The sequence below is a fragment of the Chaetodon auriga genome, chromosome 16 (assembly GCF_051107435.1).
Source record: "Chaetodon auriga isolate fChaAug3 chromosome 16, fChaAug3.hap1, whole genome shotgun sequence".
In the NCBI taxonomy this organism is placed as follows: Eukaryota; Metazoa; Chordata; class Actinopteri; order Chaetodontiformes; family Chaetodontidae; genus Chaetodon; species Chaetodon auriga.
The window spans coordinates 18,781,784-18,801,615 of record NC_135089.1 but is presented as its reverse complement, the minus strand read 5'-3'; positions in this window follow the sequence as shown (position 1 = coordinate 18,801,615).

Below are 19,832 nucleotides of genomic sequence, written 5' to 3'. Positions count from 1 at the left end.
TGTCTTTCTTTCTTTTAAAATGTATTTTTTCTTGATTTTATGCACTTATAGTTATACACAGAATTTGTATAACCCGAGAATCTCGACAACCCGAGAATCTGTACAACCCGAGAATTTGTATAACCCGAGAATCTGTACAACCCGAGAATTTGTACAATAAATTAGAGCGCAGGCGTTCACTTTAATCACACACAGCGGGATCACAGATACAACCAACGAACATACACGTCTTAACGCGATCATTTTTCCGGCGAAACGTGTCAGACTTCAGCGACGTTATGACTGATGTGAACGGCAGCATTGTTGCTGTGCTCCGGCAAACACTGCGATCTCTTCTTAATCGCTTTTCCTGCTTTGGAGTCAGACTGAGCGTTGATGAGACCGGTGGTTACGTTGTTGCTCTTCTTCGTGGCAGAGAAGAGCTGGCTGTGGTCTTCCTCACGAGACTGCTGAGAACCAGCGCGCCTGTCTCACCTGTGTAATCATGTTTATGAAACCTGTGCGCAGACAGGACGCTTTAACAGATGAAATTCAGGATCAAACATGGATTCCGTACCGCCGTACGTACGCTATAACACAGACCGGACTGGCTGGACTACAACAAGACGAAAGCGCTTCAGTGCTGCGGATGACCCTAAGAAATAAAAAAAACAATTCAAATGTTTCTTCTGTGACTCTGTCAGTGAACATATTAAATCATTTCTGCTCATATTCCTCTGTTGTCATTCTTTCTCTCTTTTAAAACGTTGTATTTTTAGCTTTTATGGCAGAATTTAAACGGCAGAAAACCCCGTCACACAAAACACATGAGAACTGGGAGGGGAAAGAAGTTCAGGAGCATGTCTGAAGAGAAATGTGCCAATGGAAAATCAAGCATCAATGTGCCAAGCGGCAGAGCTGCAACATTCTCCCGTTGATTCACAGGCTGGAAAACACCTGTGCGTAAATCCGAAGCGCCTACTTTTACGCACGGTCCACAGGATGTTTGATAGTGCGAGTTAGGAACAACGATCTAAACCCAACTTACTTTAGAGAAAATGCAACACAATCTCGGACCAACACACCAAATAACACAGCATTTCATCTGCTAGTCGTTTATGGAATTTGTTGTCTTGCTTGTTTGGCGCTGTGCGCCTCTGTGCCATCCAGAGCGCACACAGACTCACATTCCGTCATGTGCTGGAGACGCTGTCGGAGGAGAGTTTCCTCTGTCACTGCAGCGTTTTCTCTGTTGTCAGTCATTATATTCTGAATGAATATGGACGACACTTACAAATCAAACTCCGCTATCTCACTACATTTTCAGATTTTATCAGTCGGTTGTCATACAGACTGTTATTTTCTACGAGTAAACTTAATTTTCCTCTGTATTCCGAGATCCGCCGACAAGCCAATGAGGGAGGAATTGTCCAACCGAGGGTCACTGTCCAACCGACGATCGCTTGCCCAACCAATGTAAAGAATTTGCAATATAAGGAAGAGTGCAGTAGTTGACTTTCCTCATTTCACATTTCTGAATCGTGGAGCTTAAGCACAGCATACCATCGACGAACGAATATTCTCTGTACTCCGAGATTTCATGTTCACTTCGCAGCCCAAAGTTCATTTATTAACGCTGCGCTCAACACTCATTTCAAAACCCCCTCTGATCTTTAACTATGGGTACAATCAACGGAAGAATGCTGGAGACGCTGCATAACAGACTGATGCCTCTCCGATGCCTCATCTCTCGTTTTGATATGCGAATCAGTTACGAGGAACACCGCGGGACGGTTGTTACCATCAACTTTGACGGGCAGGGACTTGTTTGGATATCCATCACTCGAGCACTGACGATTATATCAGCGGCACTGAACGTCGACGGAGCAGAGTAGCAGGGTGTGGTCACAGCGCTCGGTTTGTGCGAGAGCTCCGCTTCCTCAAAGCGAAACTCAGCGGAGTCACATTACGAAACAATCACCATGTTGGAATGGAGTAACCCCGAGCGTTGTCCGAGTTCACAGACACACTCAGCAGCCGCACAGCCTCAGTGCGCACAGCATTGTAAGAGAAAACATATATCTTTACCATCTTCTGCGGTACAGCACAGGTACAGCGTTACTATCAATGAAGAGACACCTGACTCTGGCTTCTGCGGCGAATTGGAGAGATGAGTCAGTGGTGAGCTAAATATAGACACAATCACGGACGGGGTCGGAGAAGAACACTGGCATCCACCTCCATGTGTTCAGACCAAGACTCATCTCAGACACGTGAAATCAGCCACGGCAAATGAATCCACGTATACGCTTCAAGTTGTGAATCGGTCACTGTGGCGCTGACTGAAAGGCTCTCTGCTTCTGGCTGACTGTCTGAGCCCGAGAATGCAAAAACTGCTCCTCTCATTGCGCCTCCCCCCATGACAATGGGCTGGACTCTTCACAACCCGAGAAATTGTACAACCCGAGAAACTGTACAACCCGAGAAATTGTACAACCCGAGAATCTGTACAACCCGAGAATTTGTATAACCCGAGAATTTGTACAACCCGAGAATCTGTACAACCCGAGAATTTGTACAACCCGAGAATTTGTACAATAAATTAGAGCGCAGGAGTTCACTTTAATCACACACAGCGGGATCACAGATACAACCAACGAACATACACGTCTTAACGCGATCATTGTTCCGGCGAAACGTGTCAGACTTCAGCGACGTTATGACTGATGTGAACGGCAGCATTGTTGCTGTGCTCCGGCAAACACTGCGATCTCTTCTTAATCGCTTTTCCTGCTTTGGAGTCAGACTGAGCGTTGATGAGACCGGTGGTTACGTTGTTGCTCTTCTTCGTGGCAGAGAAGAGCTGGCTGTGGTCTTCCTCACGAGACTGCTGAGAACCAGCGCGCCTGTCTCACCTGTGTAATCATGTTTATGAAACCTGTGCGCAGACAGGACGCTTTAACAGATGAAATTCAGGATCAAACATGGATTCCGTACCGCCGTACGTACGCTATAACACAGACCGGACTGGCTGGACTACAACAAGACGAAAGCGCTTCAGTGCTGCGGATGACCCTAAGAAATAAAAAAAAAATTCAAATGTTTCTTCTGTGACTCTGTCAGTGAACATATTAAATCATTTCTGCTCATATTCCTCTGTTGTCATTCTTTCTCTCTTTTAAAATGTTGTATTTTTAGCTTTTATGGCAGAATTTAAACGGCAGAAAACCCCGTCACACAAAACACATGAGAACTGGGAGGGGAAAGAAGTTCAGGAGCATGTCTGAAGAGAAATGTGCCAATGGAAAATCGACCATCAATGTGCCAAGCGGCAGAGCTGCGACATTCTCCCGTTGATTCACAGGCTGGAAAACACCTGTGCGTAAATCCGAAGCTCCTACTTTTACGCACGGTCCACAGGATGTTTGATAGGGCGAGTTAGGAAAAACGATCCAAACCCAACTTACTTTAGAGAAAATGCAACACAATCTCGGACCAACACACCAAATAACACAGCATTTCATCTGCTAGTCGTTTGTGGAATTTGTTGTTTTGCTTGTTTGGCGCTGTGCGCATCTGTGCCATCCAGAGCGCACACAGACTCACATTCCGTCATGTGCTGGAGACGCTGTCGGAGGAGAGTTTCCTCTGTCACTGCAGCGTTTTCTCTGTTGTCAGTCATTTTATGCTGAATGAATATGGACGACAATTAAAAATCAAACACGACTCTTTCACTACATTTTCAGATTTTAGAAGCCGGTTGTCATTCAGTAAGATAAAGTTAAAGGGCTGACAGTGGCTTCTCTCATCTACTGGGATTCCAACAAATCACGGCCCACTACTGAAGTGACTGCTTAAATCACACACAGTCCAGAGTTTCCAGTGAGGAGAACTTTAATTCTGACCCGACGCAACAGGGTGCGTGTGTCTGTGTGTGTCTAGTTTATAAAAGGAGGAGAAATCAATCGAATAATAAGAAGAATATCATGCAACCCAATAAGCAACAGTTGCTTCTGAAGAAATCACTTCTTTGCACAGCATCGACACAAAATGGACTTATGAGATAAAACGATACCAAATAAATCAACAACTCATTTAACAAAGTAGGCAGAATAACAAGAAAATTCCAGCTATGTGCCTCACAAGTGACATCAAGTATTTGAACAAACTAGAAATAAAACCAGTGCTGACAGTGTGCTCAGATTCAATGTGAACATATAGCTGCAGCAAGCTTTCATGTATGAAATGAGTGAGAAGAGCCCACTGCATGTTGCACAATCACACACACACACACACACACACACACACACACACACACACACACACACACACGGGTACAGGTGTACAGGCGTCACATGGCTCAAATATTTGAAACAGTGGAAGAAGAAATAAAGGCAGTAATGTTATCACTTGTCTGTATTAGAAACACGGCTTGAGCTGTTTCACTCATCAACAACATATTAACTCACACAGCTGGCCTAACTGCTGGTTCTGCCAGTTTTAAGAAAGGACAATTGGACAGAGATTAGATTTATTTGTCCTTCTGCAAGGAACACTTGTTTCCACCTTCCGTACAACCTCAGAATACATACATACATACATCAAACTGGGCAGGAAACATCAAACTTGACAGATACACACGTAGTAATCCAAGGCTTTGATTGGTGGAAAGACAACTGATCACATGCTTGTTGGTTGTCAAGATTATCATGAAACATATGACATGACTCATATTGCCTCCTGGATGCGAGTTAGTTATTAAATTCTATTGTTAAATATTATTTCTATTATTACCTGTTTGAAAGCCTTGTGCTTTGAAATGGCATTTCAGCGTCCTGTTCTGATCCAGAAATGATTGTGTTCCGGTGCTGATATATAGTCATTTCAATGCTTTGGTCATGTGTGACTTAGACACAAGTCTTCAAAGCCCATCTCTCTCTGGACCATCATTTGAATTAATGAAAAGCTGAAGCTAAAAAGAGAGCAAGTGTCATGCTTGAGGAGTATTTTTTCACAACCCGGCGACAAAAACTTTGTTTTCACAAAACTGTCAACCATTTCTTCCAGTTTAAAAGCCCTTCACAAATTGTGGTCCTGTCCACAATGAACGCTTCCATTAGGTGTGGATACTGTAGTTATAGTGGAACATCCTGTAGGTTTATCGACTAAATGCTGAATGAAAAAAATGAGCAGTTGTAATCGCGTATTTCACAACGTTTATTCACAATGAAAGACTGACAGAGAAACAAGCTCGTCGCAGTCTCCAAAGGGCGTCGGTCCTTAAGTCCTCCTCCTCGCGGACAACGATGGCATGATGACACTGTGTGGTCATCATCGCACGGTGGAAGATGTCTTACTCCGAAAACCAGCGAGACCGCGAGTTAAGGACCGACGCGCATTGAAGGCTGCGACGAACTTGTTTCTCCGTCAGTCTTTCATTGGAAATAAACGTTGTGACATATTCGATTACTACTTCTCCCTTTTTTATTCAGCATTTAGTCGATATTACAGTTCTTTACTGCGAAGCAAACACAAGCACAGGGCAGACCAGGGAATGCAAAAGAGTGGACCATGTGCACAGACAGGACGTTTTAACAAATAAACCTGAGGAAAATTCGGAGAAGCAAGATAAAAAGTCAAACATGGAGTCTGTATCGCCGAATCCGTTCTGCATCACATATGTCAAACTTGGGTTCCGCACTGCCGTACGTAGTCTATCACACAGAACGGACTGGCTGGACTACAATAAGACGAAAGCGCCTCAGCGCTGCGGATGACCCTAAGAAATGAAGACAACTCAAATACTTCTTCTGTCACTCTGTCAGTGAACACATTAAGTAATTTTTTTCAGCCGTGTAGGTTCGTCGATGTTATCGGTGATCCCGCTGTGCTGAAGCTCTTCGATTGAGCAAACACAAGTGATTAAAGTGAACTCCTGCGCTCTTCCTTATGTGCCAATTCTCGGTTTGTGAAGAGTCCAGCCCATTGTGATGTCACCTCAGGTGAGGTCAGGTGAGTCACCGTGACATCACCTCTGGTGAGGCCAGGTGACTCAGGTGAGGTCAGGTGAGTCACCTGGCTCCAGGAGGAGGAGCAGTTTTTGCAGTCTCAGGTTCAGACAGCCAGCCACAGGCAGACTGCTCACACCGAGCATTCCGTGGTTGTCCGCGGGGAGGACATAGGTGACATGAGAGCGATCGAGAGTTTGTGTCTCCATGACTTAAACCTCGGGAAACACGATGACACAGGGGAGACCGGCGCGCTCCTCCTCTTCAGTAAAGCTCCGTATATCTGTCAAGCATGGATTCCGCACCGCCCTACGTACACTACGACACAGAACGGACTGGCTCCACTACAATAAGACCAAACCGTTTCAGTGCTGCGGATGACCCTAAGAAATGAAGACAACTCAAATTCTTCTTCTGTCATTCTGTCAGTGAACACATAAAATCATTTTTGTTCATATTCCTCCGTTGTCATTCTTTCTTTTAAAATGTATTTTTTCTTGATTTTATGCACTTATAGTTATACACAGAATTTGTACAACCCGAGAATTTGTACAACCCGAGAATCTCGACAACCCGAGAATTTGTACAACCCGAGAATTTGTATAACCCGAGAATCTGTACAACCCGAGAATTTGTACAACCCGAGAATTTGTACAATAAATTAGAGCGCAGGAGTTCACTTTAATCACACACAGCGGGATCACAGATACAACCAACGAACATACACGTCTTAACGCGATCATTGTTCCGGCGAAACGTGTCAGACTTCAGCGACGTTATGACTGATGTGAACGGCAGCATTGTTGCTGTGCTCCGGCGAACACTGCGATCTCTTCTTAATCGCTTTTCCTGCTTTGGAGTCAGACTGAGCGTTGATGAGACCGGTGGTTACGTTGTTGCTCTTCTTCGTGGCAGAGAAGAGCTGGCTGTGGTCTTCCTCACGAGACTGCTGAGAACCAGCGCGCCTGTCTCACCTGTGTAATCATGTTTATGAAACCTGTGCGCAGACAGGACGCTTTAACAGATGAAATTCAGGATCAAACATGGATTCCGTACCGCCGTACGTACGCTATAACACAGACCGGACTGGCTGGACTACAACAAGACGAAAGCGCTTCAGTGCTGCGGATGACCCTAAGAAATAAAAAAAAAATTCAAATGTTTCTTCTGTGACTCTGTCAGTGAACATATTAAATCATTTCTGCTCATATTCCTCTGTTGTCATTCTTTCTCTCTTTTAAAATGTTGTATTTTTAGCTTTTATGGCAGAATTTAAACGGCAGAAAACCCCGTCACACAAAACACATGAGAACTGGGAGGGGAAAGAAGTTCAGGAGCATGTCTGAAGAGAAATGTGCCAATGGAAAATCGACCATCAATGTGCCAAGCGGCAGAGCTGCGACATTCTCCCCTTGATTCACAGGCTGGAAAACACCTGTGCGTAAATCCGAAGCGCCTACTTTTACGCACGGTCCACAGGATGTCTGATAGGGCGAGTTAGGAACAACGATCTAAACCCAACTTACTTTAGAGAAAATGCAACACAATCTCGGACCAACACACCAAATAACACAGCATTTCATCTGCTAGTCGTTTGTGGAATTTGTGCGCCTCTGTGCCATCCAGAGCGCGCACAGACTCACATTCCGTCATGTGCTGGAGACGCTGTCGGAGGAGAGTTTCCTCTGTCACACACACACACACACACACACACACACACACACACACACACACACACACACACACACACACACACACACAGGTACAGGCGTCACATGGTTCAAATATTTGAAACAGTGGAAGAAGAAATAAAGGCAGTAATGTTATCACTTGTCTGTATTAGAAACACAGCTTGAGCTGTTTGAGTCTCCAAAGGGCGTCGGTCCTTAACTCCTCCTCCTCGCGGACAACGATGGCATGATGACACTGTGTGGTCATCATCGCACGGTGGAAGATGTCTTACTCCGAAAACCAGCGAGACCGCGAGTTAAGGACCGACGCGCATTGAAGGCTGCGACGAACTTGTTTCTCTGTCAGTCTTTCATTGGAAATAAACGTTGTGACATATTCGATTACTACTTCTCCCTTTTTTATTCAGCATTTAGTCGATATTACAGTTCTTTACTGCGAAGCAAACACAAGCACAGGGCAGTCCAGGTTCCACAGTATCCTTATTTAGCCGTCAGTTGATTATTTAGTGTCCTTAGGGTCCTTGAATAACCAACCACCCTCACAGTAGTCTTCCCCCAATGTCGTCCTAGGCAGAAAAAAGAAAGAAAACACCAAACAGTATCTTTGCAAAAACAACAAATGCAAATTAAAACATGTAATGTAAATTATTGGCAATGTCATATTTCCCATTTCCCATTTCCCCCCTATAGGGTTGTATAGTGGCGTTGTCCATTATCATGCATATAGTCATGTATACAGCCCTATGTCTGTCATAATACCAAAGTAAATACCAATAAACAACAAGTATCACTAAAAATAAATGTGAAAACTCTAAGACTATATATCTAAAATGGATATTTCTCCACTAATTCACTTCCTATCACCACTGCTTCATCATCAACGTCATTATCATCGTCAATCTTAGTCAATAATGGCATCTGAACCTGCTCTCCAGGCATCACCACTCCAACCCATCTCAATATCATGGCCTTCGCAAAGGTCAACAGCAGCGTACAGAAACAAAACAGCACACACAATGATATAAGGAGTGCTGCTACAATCTGAACCAATACTGCTCCTACTGGACCTAACTTCTCCTGTAACCAAGAATTTGCAGACCATCCTGATCCCTCTGAAGCACCAAACGCATCCCTTATATGCCTCAGGGCATCTATAACACTCGTCATATTGTCGGAACTATCAGGAATCAAGGTATAACAAGCATCCCCAGTTAAATTCAAGGCCACACATAGGCCTCCTTGTGTAGCCAAAATATAATCAAGAGCCATATCATGTTTCAGCAATGTCAGTCTATGACTCTTCTGAGTATTCGACAAATATTCAAAACCTCTAATCGTTTCATTTGCAAAACCCTGTAGGGTATAAGTAATATTATCAATATGATCTGCCAAAAATGTCACACCATACCATGGAAATAATCCAATACACCACTTCTCTCCTAAACTAATCCTCCAATGATAAGCCTCCAGATTGTGAAACTGTGCCATATCTCTTTTCTTCCTACTTCTAGAAATGGCATTAGATGTGACCTCAACAGGTGTTTTTCCTCTCTGAACGGCAAGGACCTCATATGGCAATTTCAGCGTTGCCATATAACAACATCCTATCCATCCATATGGTAAAAATATATATGCCTTGTCGCCACAAACCCCCCAAATATCCTGAAAATTACCTATAGTCACATTTCCAGGCAAAACCTGGTCCTGCACCATCAAAATCTTACTTTGCTTACGACCTGGTATTTGAAAAGTCACTTTATACATTTCATTAACATCCTTACGTTTACCTTTACCCAAATACATCATATACTTGTTGCATTCTGATATTCCCATAAACACCCCAGGTCCATTATAAGTATTATTTGAGCAGAAACAATCATATGCCCTCACGGGCTTCACATCCAGTGCATCAGGAATCGCTGTCAGCGCATTCTCATGCTGATCTATTAAGTTCACATATGGCAATTCCTCCAACCAAGACCAAACAGATCCTGGTTTAAACAATTTCACTGACAAAGCCATTATCACATCTACTGTTGATCGCTGCTGATACAGAAGCCATGATAAGGCATTAGACTGACATACAGTAGCCAGCGGCTCTGGTACTGTCTCCAGAATCGAAGGCCATGTGCCTAGTGATGGGATTCTCACCACACATGGACAATTCATTTTCCTGACCGATCTTACAGAATGAGTCAACTGCTGGAACCACAAGTTCCTACTTGCCCACGGATCTGTAATTTGTAGCACTGAAGAATCAAAGCCATATGCTTTCCACTTACACTGAAAAACATTTGGAGTGACATTTACTTAAAAAAAGCTAGGCAAGTTTTTCCACATGGAAATCCCTTGTAATTTTTACTCAGGATAATTCTAAGTAGCATTTTCTTCCTAAAAACACCTTTTCTTTACAAAAAATACTCAAGTAAATCTCACAAGCAGTACTCCCCTATTGGAAGTAAATTTTACTTAATTACCATTGCATTTTAATTGCAAAATCCAGTTAAATATTTCTGGTGGTTCTTACTCTTATTTAACTAAGCTTTTCTTTGTTTAATTCTATGAAATGATTAAGTAATATTTACTTGAATTAAATTTAAGTTATGACCTCACATTACCACAATAAATTTGTTGCCATTTCTGTGAAGTGAATAAATAAACATTTTCAATTTTTCAAATGGACATTTTATTTTCCCGTTTGCACTGACATATATGTATGTCTACATAACATCATAACCTTCCTTTGGTGTACATGAACAAGGATTGAAAACACACACACACCTCTGTCTCATTACAGACAGACACCCACTCACGCATGCATGCACACGCGCGCACACACACACACTCCTGTTCACACACAATAGGGCTGAGAAACAGTGAACATCCTTTAAAATCTAATAAACACAGCCTTTTTATTGCAGGTGAGGTATCCTCCCACACACTCAATGGAGAATTAGTGTGAATATCCTCCAACACCTCTTTCCCCTCTATGACTACAGACACGTAGCTGGGGTCTTGGCTTTCCTGTTCCAGGTTCTGTTGGATGACGATGATTTTCATCAAGTGTTGACTGCAGTCCTCCTTCACTGCCTCTTGGCTGACATCCTGTGAAAACATATACAACTAGAATTAGAAATCAATGGCTGAGTCTAGATTTCAAACAGTTTGTGAAAGGGAGGTTGAATAACATGGAACAGTTAAAAATGCGGTAACACTTTACAATAAGGTACACAAAAAAAGAGAAGTTACTGAGGAACTAATGAAGAACTAATGAGGAACTAATGAGTAGTTACTGAGGAACTGAGGTACACAAAATTAGAGTAGATTAAAATTAAATTAAATTAACCCTCTTCTCTGATTCAAATCTACATATCTTACACACCCACCTCATGTTGTTGCACCTGAAAAATACAAATTCAATACATAAAAACTAAGCCTGTGTTCTCTGTTCCTAATCATTACGAATTTGATCTTACCTTATCTCAGCTGTGGACTGGAAGTTGCAAAGTGATGAGCAAATGACCGTCTAGGTTCTGTAAAAGGGAAAAAAGTGTTATCTATGAACTTTTTAAATACATTTCTATTAACACAGCCACAGTCGACCCAGACAGACAGACAGACAGACAGACACACACACACACACACACGTTTGTACTTCTATCTCCATGGGGACTCTCATTGACATAATGCATTACCTAGCTCCTAACCCTAAACCTAACCAAAACCCAATTCAAACATAAACTCTAAAACCAAGTCTTCATCCTCACAAAGAGACAGTTAGTCCCCACCAGTATAGTAAAAGTCAGAATTTTGTCCCCATGTGAATGGAAAAACACACATGCGCGCGCGCGCACACACACACACACACACACACACACACACACACACACACACACACACACACGCGCGCGGACGCGATATTCCTCTTAAATGCGGGTATCCGGTTTTGCACTTGTTTTCATCCGAACTTTGCAAACATGGTCGGGAGTTGCAGAAGACTATGGGGCGACACATACACAGACACACAAAACCTACCAACAAGGTTGGTGCAGAGGACTAGCTGAGCGGTGGGATCGAACGGGAGGGCTGCGGCTCGCGCTGGAATTTCGTAGGCGCGTCCAGTTTGAACCCAACTTTGAATTTGACCAGCGAAGGTGGTTGGGTGGGTCTGGGTCATACCCATAGGTCATACCAGACAGCACAATCACATTCGCTCAGCGTTAACGTTATATCTGTTAAACGTTTATCATATTACCATGCAAGCCAGCCATTCCACCCAGCAACATATCCAACTTTTATAAAACCACAGCCTCCAGGCAAAAACGACAAGTGCGCTAGCTAGCTAACATTAGCAGAAGACGACGACAACGACGACTAACCACAGGATCATATCCACCTATGGCCCCTTCTATATCACTTTGATCCTCATCATCTCCTGCTTCCATCTTCTTAATCCTCAGTCCTCCTTTCTTCCATTAATTTTCCTGTTGTACTCACATACTGTTTCATTTCTTCTACATCCACTTCTCTCTTCTCTTTAACTGCTTTTACCAATTTCCTTCCCTCATCCAGGTCTTGGAAGATCTCAAGTCAACCATAGCTCATATGCCATTAATACGGAAAGAAAAAAGAGAACAAACAATAATTCAATCTGTTATCTGCCAACATTTGAATCTCTTTAATAAACATCAAAGTATATTTCATACAATACAGTATTAAATTAAAAGGCGTAAGTTATATCATTCTAATAACCTCATAAATCTTCAATTTGTATTTCCTAATATTCTCTTGGAATACCCTAACTTATCAAATAACTATCCAACCAAATCATATTACTCTAACTGTGCGTTCAGACCAAAAGAGGCAAAAGAGGCAAGGACGCCCGAGGCTGCGCGAGAAACAGGACAGCTTCCAAAGCGGCAAAATATTTTAGCCGCTTTGGTCGCTCTTCACGTGACTGACGTCAAAGTTAAATCGCGCTAGTCATTTAAAGGAGCCGCAAAGCAGACTTCTTGACAGCGGCATAGTGCTGCTTGCTGTTGTTCACCTTCAGTTTAAAGCATGCCTAGTTGCATGGGAGGTTTTGTGTGTCATTAAATACAGAAGAAAAAAAAAATCTCTGAGCATGAACATAAATCAAAATCACCATCTAGTCACGAGCGGATTGACGTATTGAGGAGGAAGCAATTAATTAATTAATTAACACACACACACACATTTGTGTTAATTAATTAACACACACACACACACACACACACGGGTGCAAATGCGCGCTCCTTACGTCTCAGCTGCAGCATCTCTGTGCACAATTACGCATGTGGTGTTGTCTGCTTGTCTTTCGTTTGGTGTCATACAAGTTCGTCAAGTTCGTGTGTGTGTGTGTGTGTGTGTGTGTGTGTGTGTGTGTGTGTGTGGCCAAAGAGTGTTCCTTTTTTGGAAGAACGGGGAAAATGGGGTGAGGCCGTTAGCGAATTAAATTAACTCCCGCTCATAATTGTTATTATTGTATCATCAACATGGTCTGCGACGACTATAAATATGCGCGTTTAACCCTCAAAATCATATCGACTCATCATGGATTTGGATGACATCGCTGTGATGTGTGCTGTGCCCGCACACAAGTGATCAATTTCTCGGCATCCATGACGGAACTAGGAAACAAAGTTACATGCGTTGTTCTTTGGGGCTCGCTCGAGCGAAGGACACCTCTACTCTGATTGGTTGCCGCCGGTTGCCGCTGAACCGCGTCATAGCTAATTACCATAAAGTTAACCGAATTTCAACTTTTCATCTGGTGCCGCTTTGGACGCTTTAGCCGCTTTGGACGCTCTAGACGCGCGGCTGACGGCGGCTACGCTTTGGCCGCTCAGGACGCCGGGCTCTCATTGAAAATGTATTAACTTCCGGCGTCCTTGCCTCTTTTGCCTCTTTTGCCTCTTTTGGTGTGAACGCACAGTAACACTTTCTCTCTCCATCATGAAAAGGAAGGGGTACTCTGACCACTACCTTATTAAGAAGAACAATCTTATTGGCAGTCTGTGTGTGGTGTCTCCCTTTGCTCCACCCCTTAAAATCACACACCACTTCCAGTCTATCTTGGCTGTCAGAGGGTCAACATCTAGCTCAAATCTCCACATGCACCCCACAACCAAACCAACTCCACATAGCAAAGATCAGAAACACAGAGCACACCCACATACACACAACCAAAGCACCCTTGTTAAATCTTTCTATGCATGCTTATGCACACTCTTCTCCAAAAATCATAAAGTCTTTCTTCGAGGCTCATTTGTATATTAAAAACGTCTTCTCGTAAGAAGCTCATAAGATGTCAGAAACCAGTCCCCTCGAAAGCTCATAAAATGTTATCACCTCAGAAAGACAAAATATCTTCCCTTATACTCCTAAATCTCCTATTCTCCAAATTCAGCAAATGTATAGACATACACATACACATCTGATACCACTGCCTGCAGCGGAGACCACACACACTAACACACAAGGAGAAACCAGTCATCCAAACTCACACAAGAAGACACAGCGTACGCAACATCAGTCCAAAAACACACTCAACAGTCAGGCCTAAACCCCCCAAAGTCGACTCATTCATACTTTTCCTATTAGCATGCTTTTAGCCGCTCCTTTTCTCTTTTTTCTCTTCTTCATTATACTAAATTTCTGCTACCTTACGAAATGTAGAGATTCACATGACAAGCAACTTCAGTCATTGTTCGTCAACAAATGAACGAGTGGTCCCCATCTACACATGAATTTCCTCTACAAATCCAGTTTTACCCTTTGTAAAACTGACCTAAATCATCCTAATGATAAATTCAGGTTTTATGGCCGGTATAAACCGCCTCCCAGAGGACTTTATCCAAATCTGCGGCTTTCCTTATTCCTATTTCTCTTCACTTATTTCCTTTTTCCTTAATTTCTCTACTTTTCCTCTTTATTTCTCTTTTATTCCTTTATATTCCTCTTCATCTTTTTTCTTCATCTTAAGTACTCATTTGTCTCTATTACAACTTTTACTCACTTCTTATTTCCGGACTCCCCCCTGGCGCGCTGCGCAAACAGCGCGACACAACACAAATTTAAAACGGCGAACAACTACACCCGCAGCACCAGGCCTTTACGGTGTGGCAGCAGCAAGCAGACAGCCCCAACGAGAGAACCAACGCCCAAAAACATAAGAAAGGCTCACCTATCCCAGCCGGTCGGCTTGGCTAGGCGGAGGTCAGGACAGCAGAAGCCGTAAGCAGCAGCCAGACCACAACACGTCCAAAATTCGTGACGCCAATTTGTTGTGTATGAATGATGCAGCGATGAAGTGAAGATGATGAAGAAGTTTCCTCAAAGCCCAGGGGGGAGGAGTTTCCAGCAGAAGAGCAGATACTACCTGCAAATAATGATTTGCGAGTAAGATTCCGCAAAGCCCAGGGGGAAGGAGTTTCCAGTAGTGATGTGTCGTTCGCGAACGTAACGGCTCTTAGAGCCGGCTCTTTGAAGTGAACGAGGGGAGCCGGCTCCTGATTGGTGGGGAGCCGGCGCCGAGACGCTTTTTTTTCTCTCGCTTTTTTTCTCTTGAAGCCGCACGTGATTGGTCAATATGCGTGGTGTCGTCTCTGTGTTTGCGCCGCTTAGTGCGCTGAGCAGAGGGGGGAGGGGCGGCAGTTACACACACACACACACACACAAACACACAGCAGCAGCAGCACACGAACGGGTCAAGAGAGGAGAGGGAGTGCAAAACGGAGGACATTTACCAACAAAAAGTAAGTCCAGAAATGAGTGAAAACAGGAAAAGGACCCAAATCTGGACTCACTTTAATTTTATTGATGGCTCCAAAGCAGAGTGCATTGTCTGCAAGACAAAAATTTCATATCGAGCCAGCTCAACCAACAACCTCCACAGGCACCTAAGAACTGTCCATTCAACAGTTCCACTGGAGAAGCAACCAGTTGAACCTGGTATTAATGAAGGTGCCAGTGTGTCATCTGCAGCTGTTGCTGCTGCTCCTGCTGCGGCAGTGTCAACAGCATCATTCAGCAGACTGTGCATTGTTGCAACTTGCTCTTCTCTTGTGTGTTTTTCAGGGATCCAGTGTTTGACTTTTAATTTGTTAAGTATAAAAAAGCTAAAAGTTTGTTCTTGTATTTCATAGTTTATTTATTGTTGCACTGAGAAGTAAATATTTTTAATTTACATTTTGTTGTGTCGTGTGTTTTTCAGGGATTCTGTGTTGCTTGACTTTAAAGTTGCTTAGTATAAAAAAGTTAAAAGTTTAAATTAGTTAAAAGTTCACTGTAGAGTGAAAAAATAAAGGCATATTTATAATATAGTAGTATAATATATTTTTTTTAATTATTCATTCATTTTGTGCATAATGTTACATTATTATTGGTAATATATTAAAAAGATAGATTAAAGCAACGAAAAAATCTGAAGAGCCGTTTGGGAGCCGAAAGAACCGGCTCTTTTTAGTGAGCCGAGCCGAAAGAGCCGGTTCTCTAAAAAGAGCCGGAATTCCCATCACTAGTTTCCAGCAGAAGAGCAGATACTACCTGCAAATAATGATTTGCGAGTAAGATTCCGCAAAGCCCAGGGGGGAGGAGTTTCCAGCAGAAGAACCGACGATCGCTTGTCCAGCCAATGTTAAGCATTTGCAATATAAGGAAGAGCGCAGGAGCTGACTCGCTCATTTCAGGAGTTGAAACACTCATCTCAAAACCCCCTCTGATCTTTAACTATGGGTACAATCAACAGAAGAATGATGGAAACGCTGCGTCACAGACTGATGCCTCTCCGATGCCTCATCTCTCGTTTTGATATGGGAATCAGTTACGAGGAACACCGCGGGGCGGTTGTTACCATCAACTTTGACGGGCAGGGACTTGTTTGGATATCCATTCTTCGTGGCAGAGTAGAGCTGGATGTGGTCTTCCTCACGAGACTGCTGAGAACCAGCGCGTCTGTCTCACCTGTGTAATCATGTTTGTGGAACCTGTGCGCAGACAGGACGCTTTAACAAATGGAATTAAGGATTAAACATGGATTCCGTACCGCCGCACGTACGCTATAACAGAACGGACTGGCTGGACTACAACAAGACGAAAGCGCTTCAGTGCTGCGGATGACCCTAAGAAATAAAAACAATTCAAATGCTTCTTCTGTGACTCTGTCAGTGAACATATTAAATCATTTCTGCTCACGTTGTCATTCTTTCTCTCTTTTAAAAAGTTGTATTTTTAGTAGGGGTGGGACTTTAACGCGTTAATTACAATTAATTAATTACAACAAAAAAACGCGTCAAAAAAAATTAACGCATTTAATCGCAGTTTGCACTCCAGACCACAGGGAACGTTTGTAAGTGCACAAGTCCGATCACTGGAGCAAATGAAGCAAAATGTGGCTTCTTGTGGCAAATATTGTTATACCATTAAACTGCGATTAATTGAGATGAATTAATCACAAAGCTTCTAATTAATTAGATTTTTTTTTTTTTAATCGAGTCCCATAAGAAATGAATGGGAGGAGGTCGAAAAATGAAAAAAAAAATTCCACTTTTTCTACTGGCTACTGCTCCGGCATACGTTCACCTAGAGACTCCATTTCAACTTTAAATTGTAGACACAAGTCTTGTCTATTAGTGTATTAAGCCACGTTTTGATAGCTCATGTAGTTTTTGAGTAATCCCTCATCAATGACCATGAGCGTTTTTGGAGAAATTCTCAGATTTCAATGGGTGTGTATTGCGTGGACTGTTAGAAGCTAGAGTGGGTGACATCGCTAGAGTGGGAGAGAGCCGAAAAAACGCCTAGATTATTGCTGTTTCCACGCTCCTCCCGGCCACAGTTTACACTCTACAGGCATGATTTTTTCCACAGTTGTAGACAAACTTGTCCTCTCTCTCACAATGTGCTCGAAAAATCTGTGAGACTTACAGAATTTGAGTTAGCAGCCTCTAAACTCGGCCACGTCTGTCTCAGCTCCCGATTCACTCCAATACAAAGATTTTCGGAGAGAAGCAGAAAGGAGCCCCGATTTCAACTCGCGACTGTGTCCACAATATTTGCTGTAGAAACACAAAATTACACCAAATCGTTCAGGAAGTCGTCAAGGCCCTCACGGTGTCTTTGTTTTTCTGATAGGAGCTACCGTTCTCTCAGGAGAAGCCCAAATGTGAGAGGAGTGCAGAGGCAGAAAATGGCTCGTTTTCTCCGCTTTTCTGTCTGCCCCTGTCTGTCTGCCCCTATCGTCAATGGCAACCAGCTCAAGTTGCCGTGACAACCACTGAGCCTCAGTGGCAGAGAGCCTAAAAAAAACTCCAGATTTGTTGTCTTTCCACACTCCTCCCGGCCACAATTTACGCTCTAGACGCATGATTTTTTCCACAGTTGTAGACAAACTTGTCCTCTCTCTCACAATGTGCTGGAAAAATGTGTGAGACTTACAGAATTTGAATTAGCAGCCTCTAAGCCCGGCCACGTCTGTCTCTGTCTTTTTTTCTCTCTCTGAGTGCATGTGTGCCTGAGTGCTGAGAGGGGGCGTGTGTGTGTGTGTGTGCGCAGCTGTGTCTCATAGAGCATGATTGGGAGGGGCTCTGAAGTTGCTGTGGCAACCTCTGAGGCTCAGTACCTCTGTGAGCACTTCTCTCTCATGCTCCCTCATACACAAAGAGACATAATGGGCATATAATGTAATGTATATGTATACAGTCGGGCAGTAGACCCCGTGGCCCTTTCAAAATTTCCCGCAGGAAAATGGTCTAGTTTCATCTGTTAAAGCGTCCTGTCTGCGCACAGGTTCCACAAACATGATTACACGGGTGAGACAGACGCGCTGGTTCTCAGCAGTCTCGTGAGGAAGACCGCAGCCAGCTCTTCTCTGCCACGAAGAAGAGCAACAACGTAACCACCGGTCTCATCAACGCTCGGTCTGACTCCAAAGCAGGAAAAGCGATTAAGAAGAGATCGCAGTGTTCGCCGGAGCACAGCAACAATGCTGCCGTTCACATCAGTCATAACGTCGCTGAAGTCTGACACGTTTCGCCGGAACAATGATCGCGTTAAGACGTGTATGTTCGTGTATGTGTATGTGTGTGATTAAAGTGAACTCCTGCGCTCTAATTTATTGTACAAATTCTCGGGTTGTACAAATTCTCGGGTTGTACAAATTCGCGGGTTGTGAAGAGTCCAGCCCATTGTCATGGGGGGAGGCGCAATGGGAGGAGCAGTTTTTGCAGTCTCGGGCTCAGACAGTCAGCCAGAAGCAGAGAGCATTTCAGTCAGCGCCACAGTGACCGATTCACTACTTGAAGCGTATACGTGGATTCATTTGACGTGGCTGATTTCACGTGTCTGAGATTAGTCTTGGTCTGAACACATGGAGGTGGATGCCAGTGTTCTTCTCCGACCCCGTCCGTGATTGTGTCTGTATATTTAGCTCACCACTGACTCATCTCTCCAATTCCCGGCAGAAGCCAGAGTCAGGTGTCTTTCATTGATAGTAACGCTGTACCTGTGCTGTACCGCAGAAGATGGTGTTATGTATTGATGTTCTTGCCTTACTGGTGATGTCATATGCAGGTGCGCTATGCGTCCTGGGTAACGCTATGCATCCTGGGTAGCGCGGGAAAAATATACGGGCGCGAATGCAGCCAACAGTATGTATACAGACCAGAGTGTTCAATAAACTACTTTACTGTTTAAATATGGAGTTGATTCTTTGAAGAAGAAGTCAACATCTAACAGATGGTAAAGATATATGTTTTCTCTTACAATGCTGTGCGCACTGAGGCTGTGCGGCTGCTGAGTGTGTCTGTGAACTCGGACAACGCTCGGGGTTACTCCATTCCAACATGGTGATTGTTTCATAATGTGACTCCGCTGAGTTTCGCTTTGAGGAAGCGGAGCTCTCGCACAAACCGAGACCTGTGACCACAATCTGCTACGCTGAAGTTCAGTGTCGCTGATATAACCGTCAGTGCTCTAGTGATGGATATCCAAACAAGTCCCTGCCCGTCAAAGTTGATGGTAACAACCGTCCCGCGGTGTTCCTCGTAACTGATTCGCATATCAAAGCGAGAGATGAGGCATCGGAGAGGCATCAGCCTGTGATGCAGCGTCTCCATCATTCTTCCGTTGATTG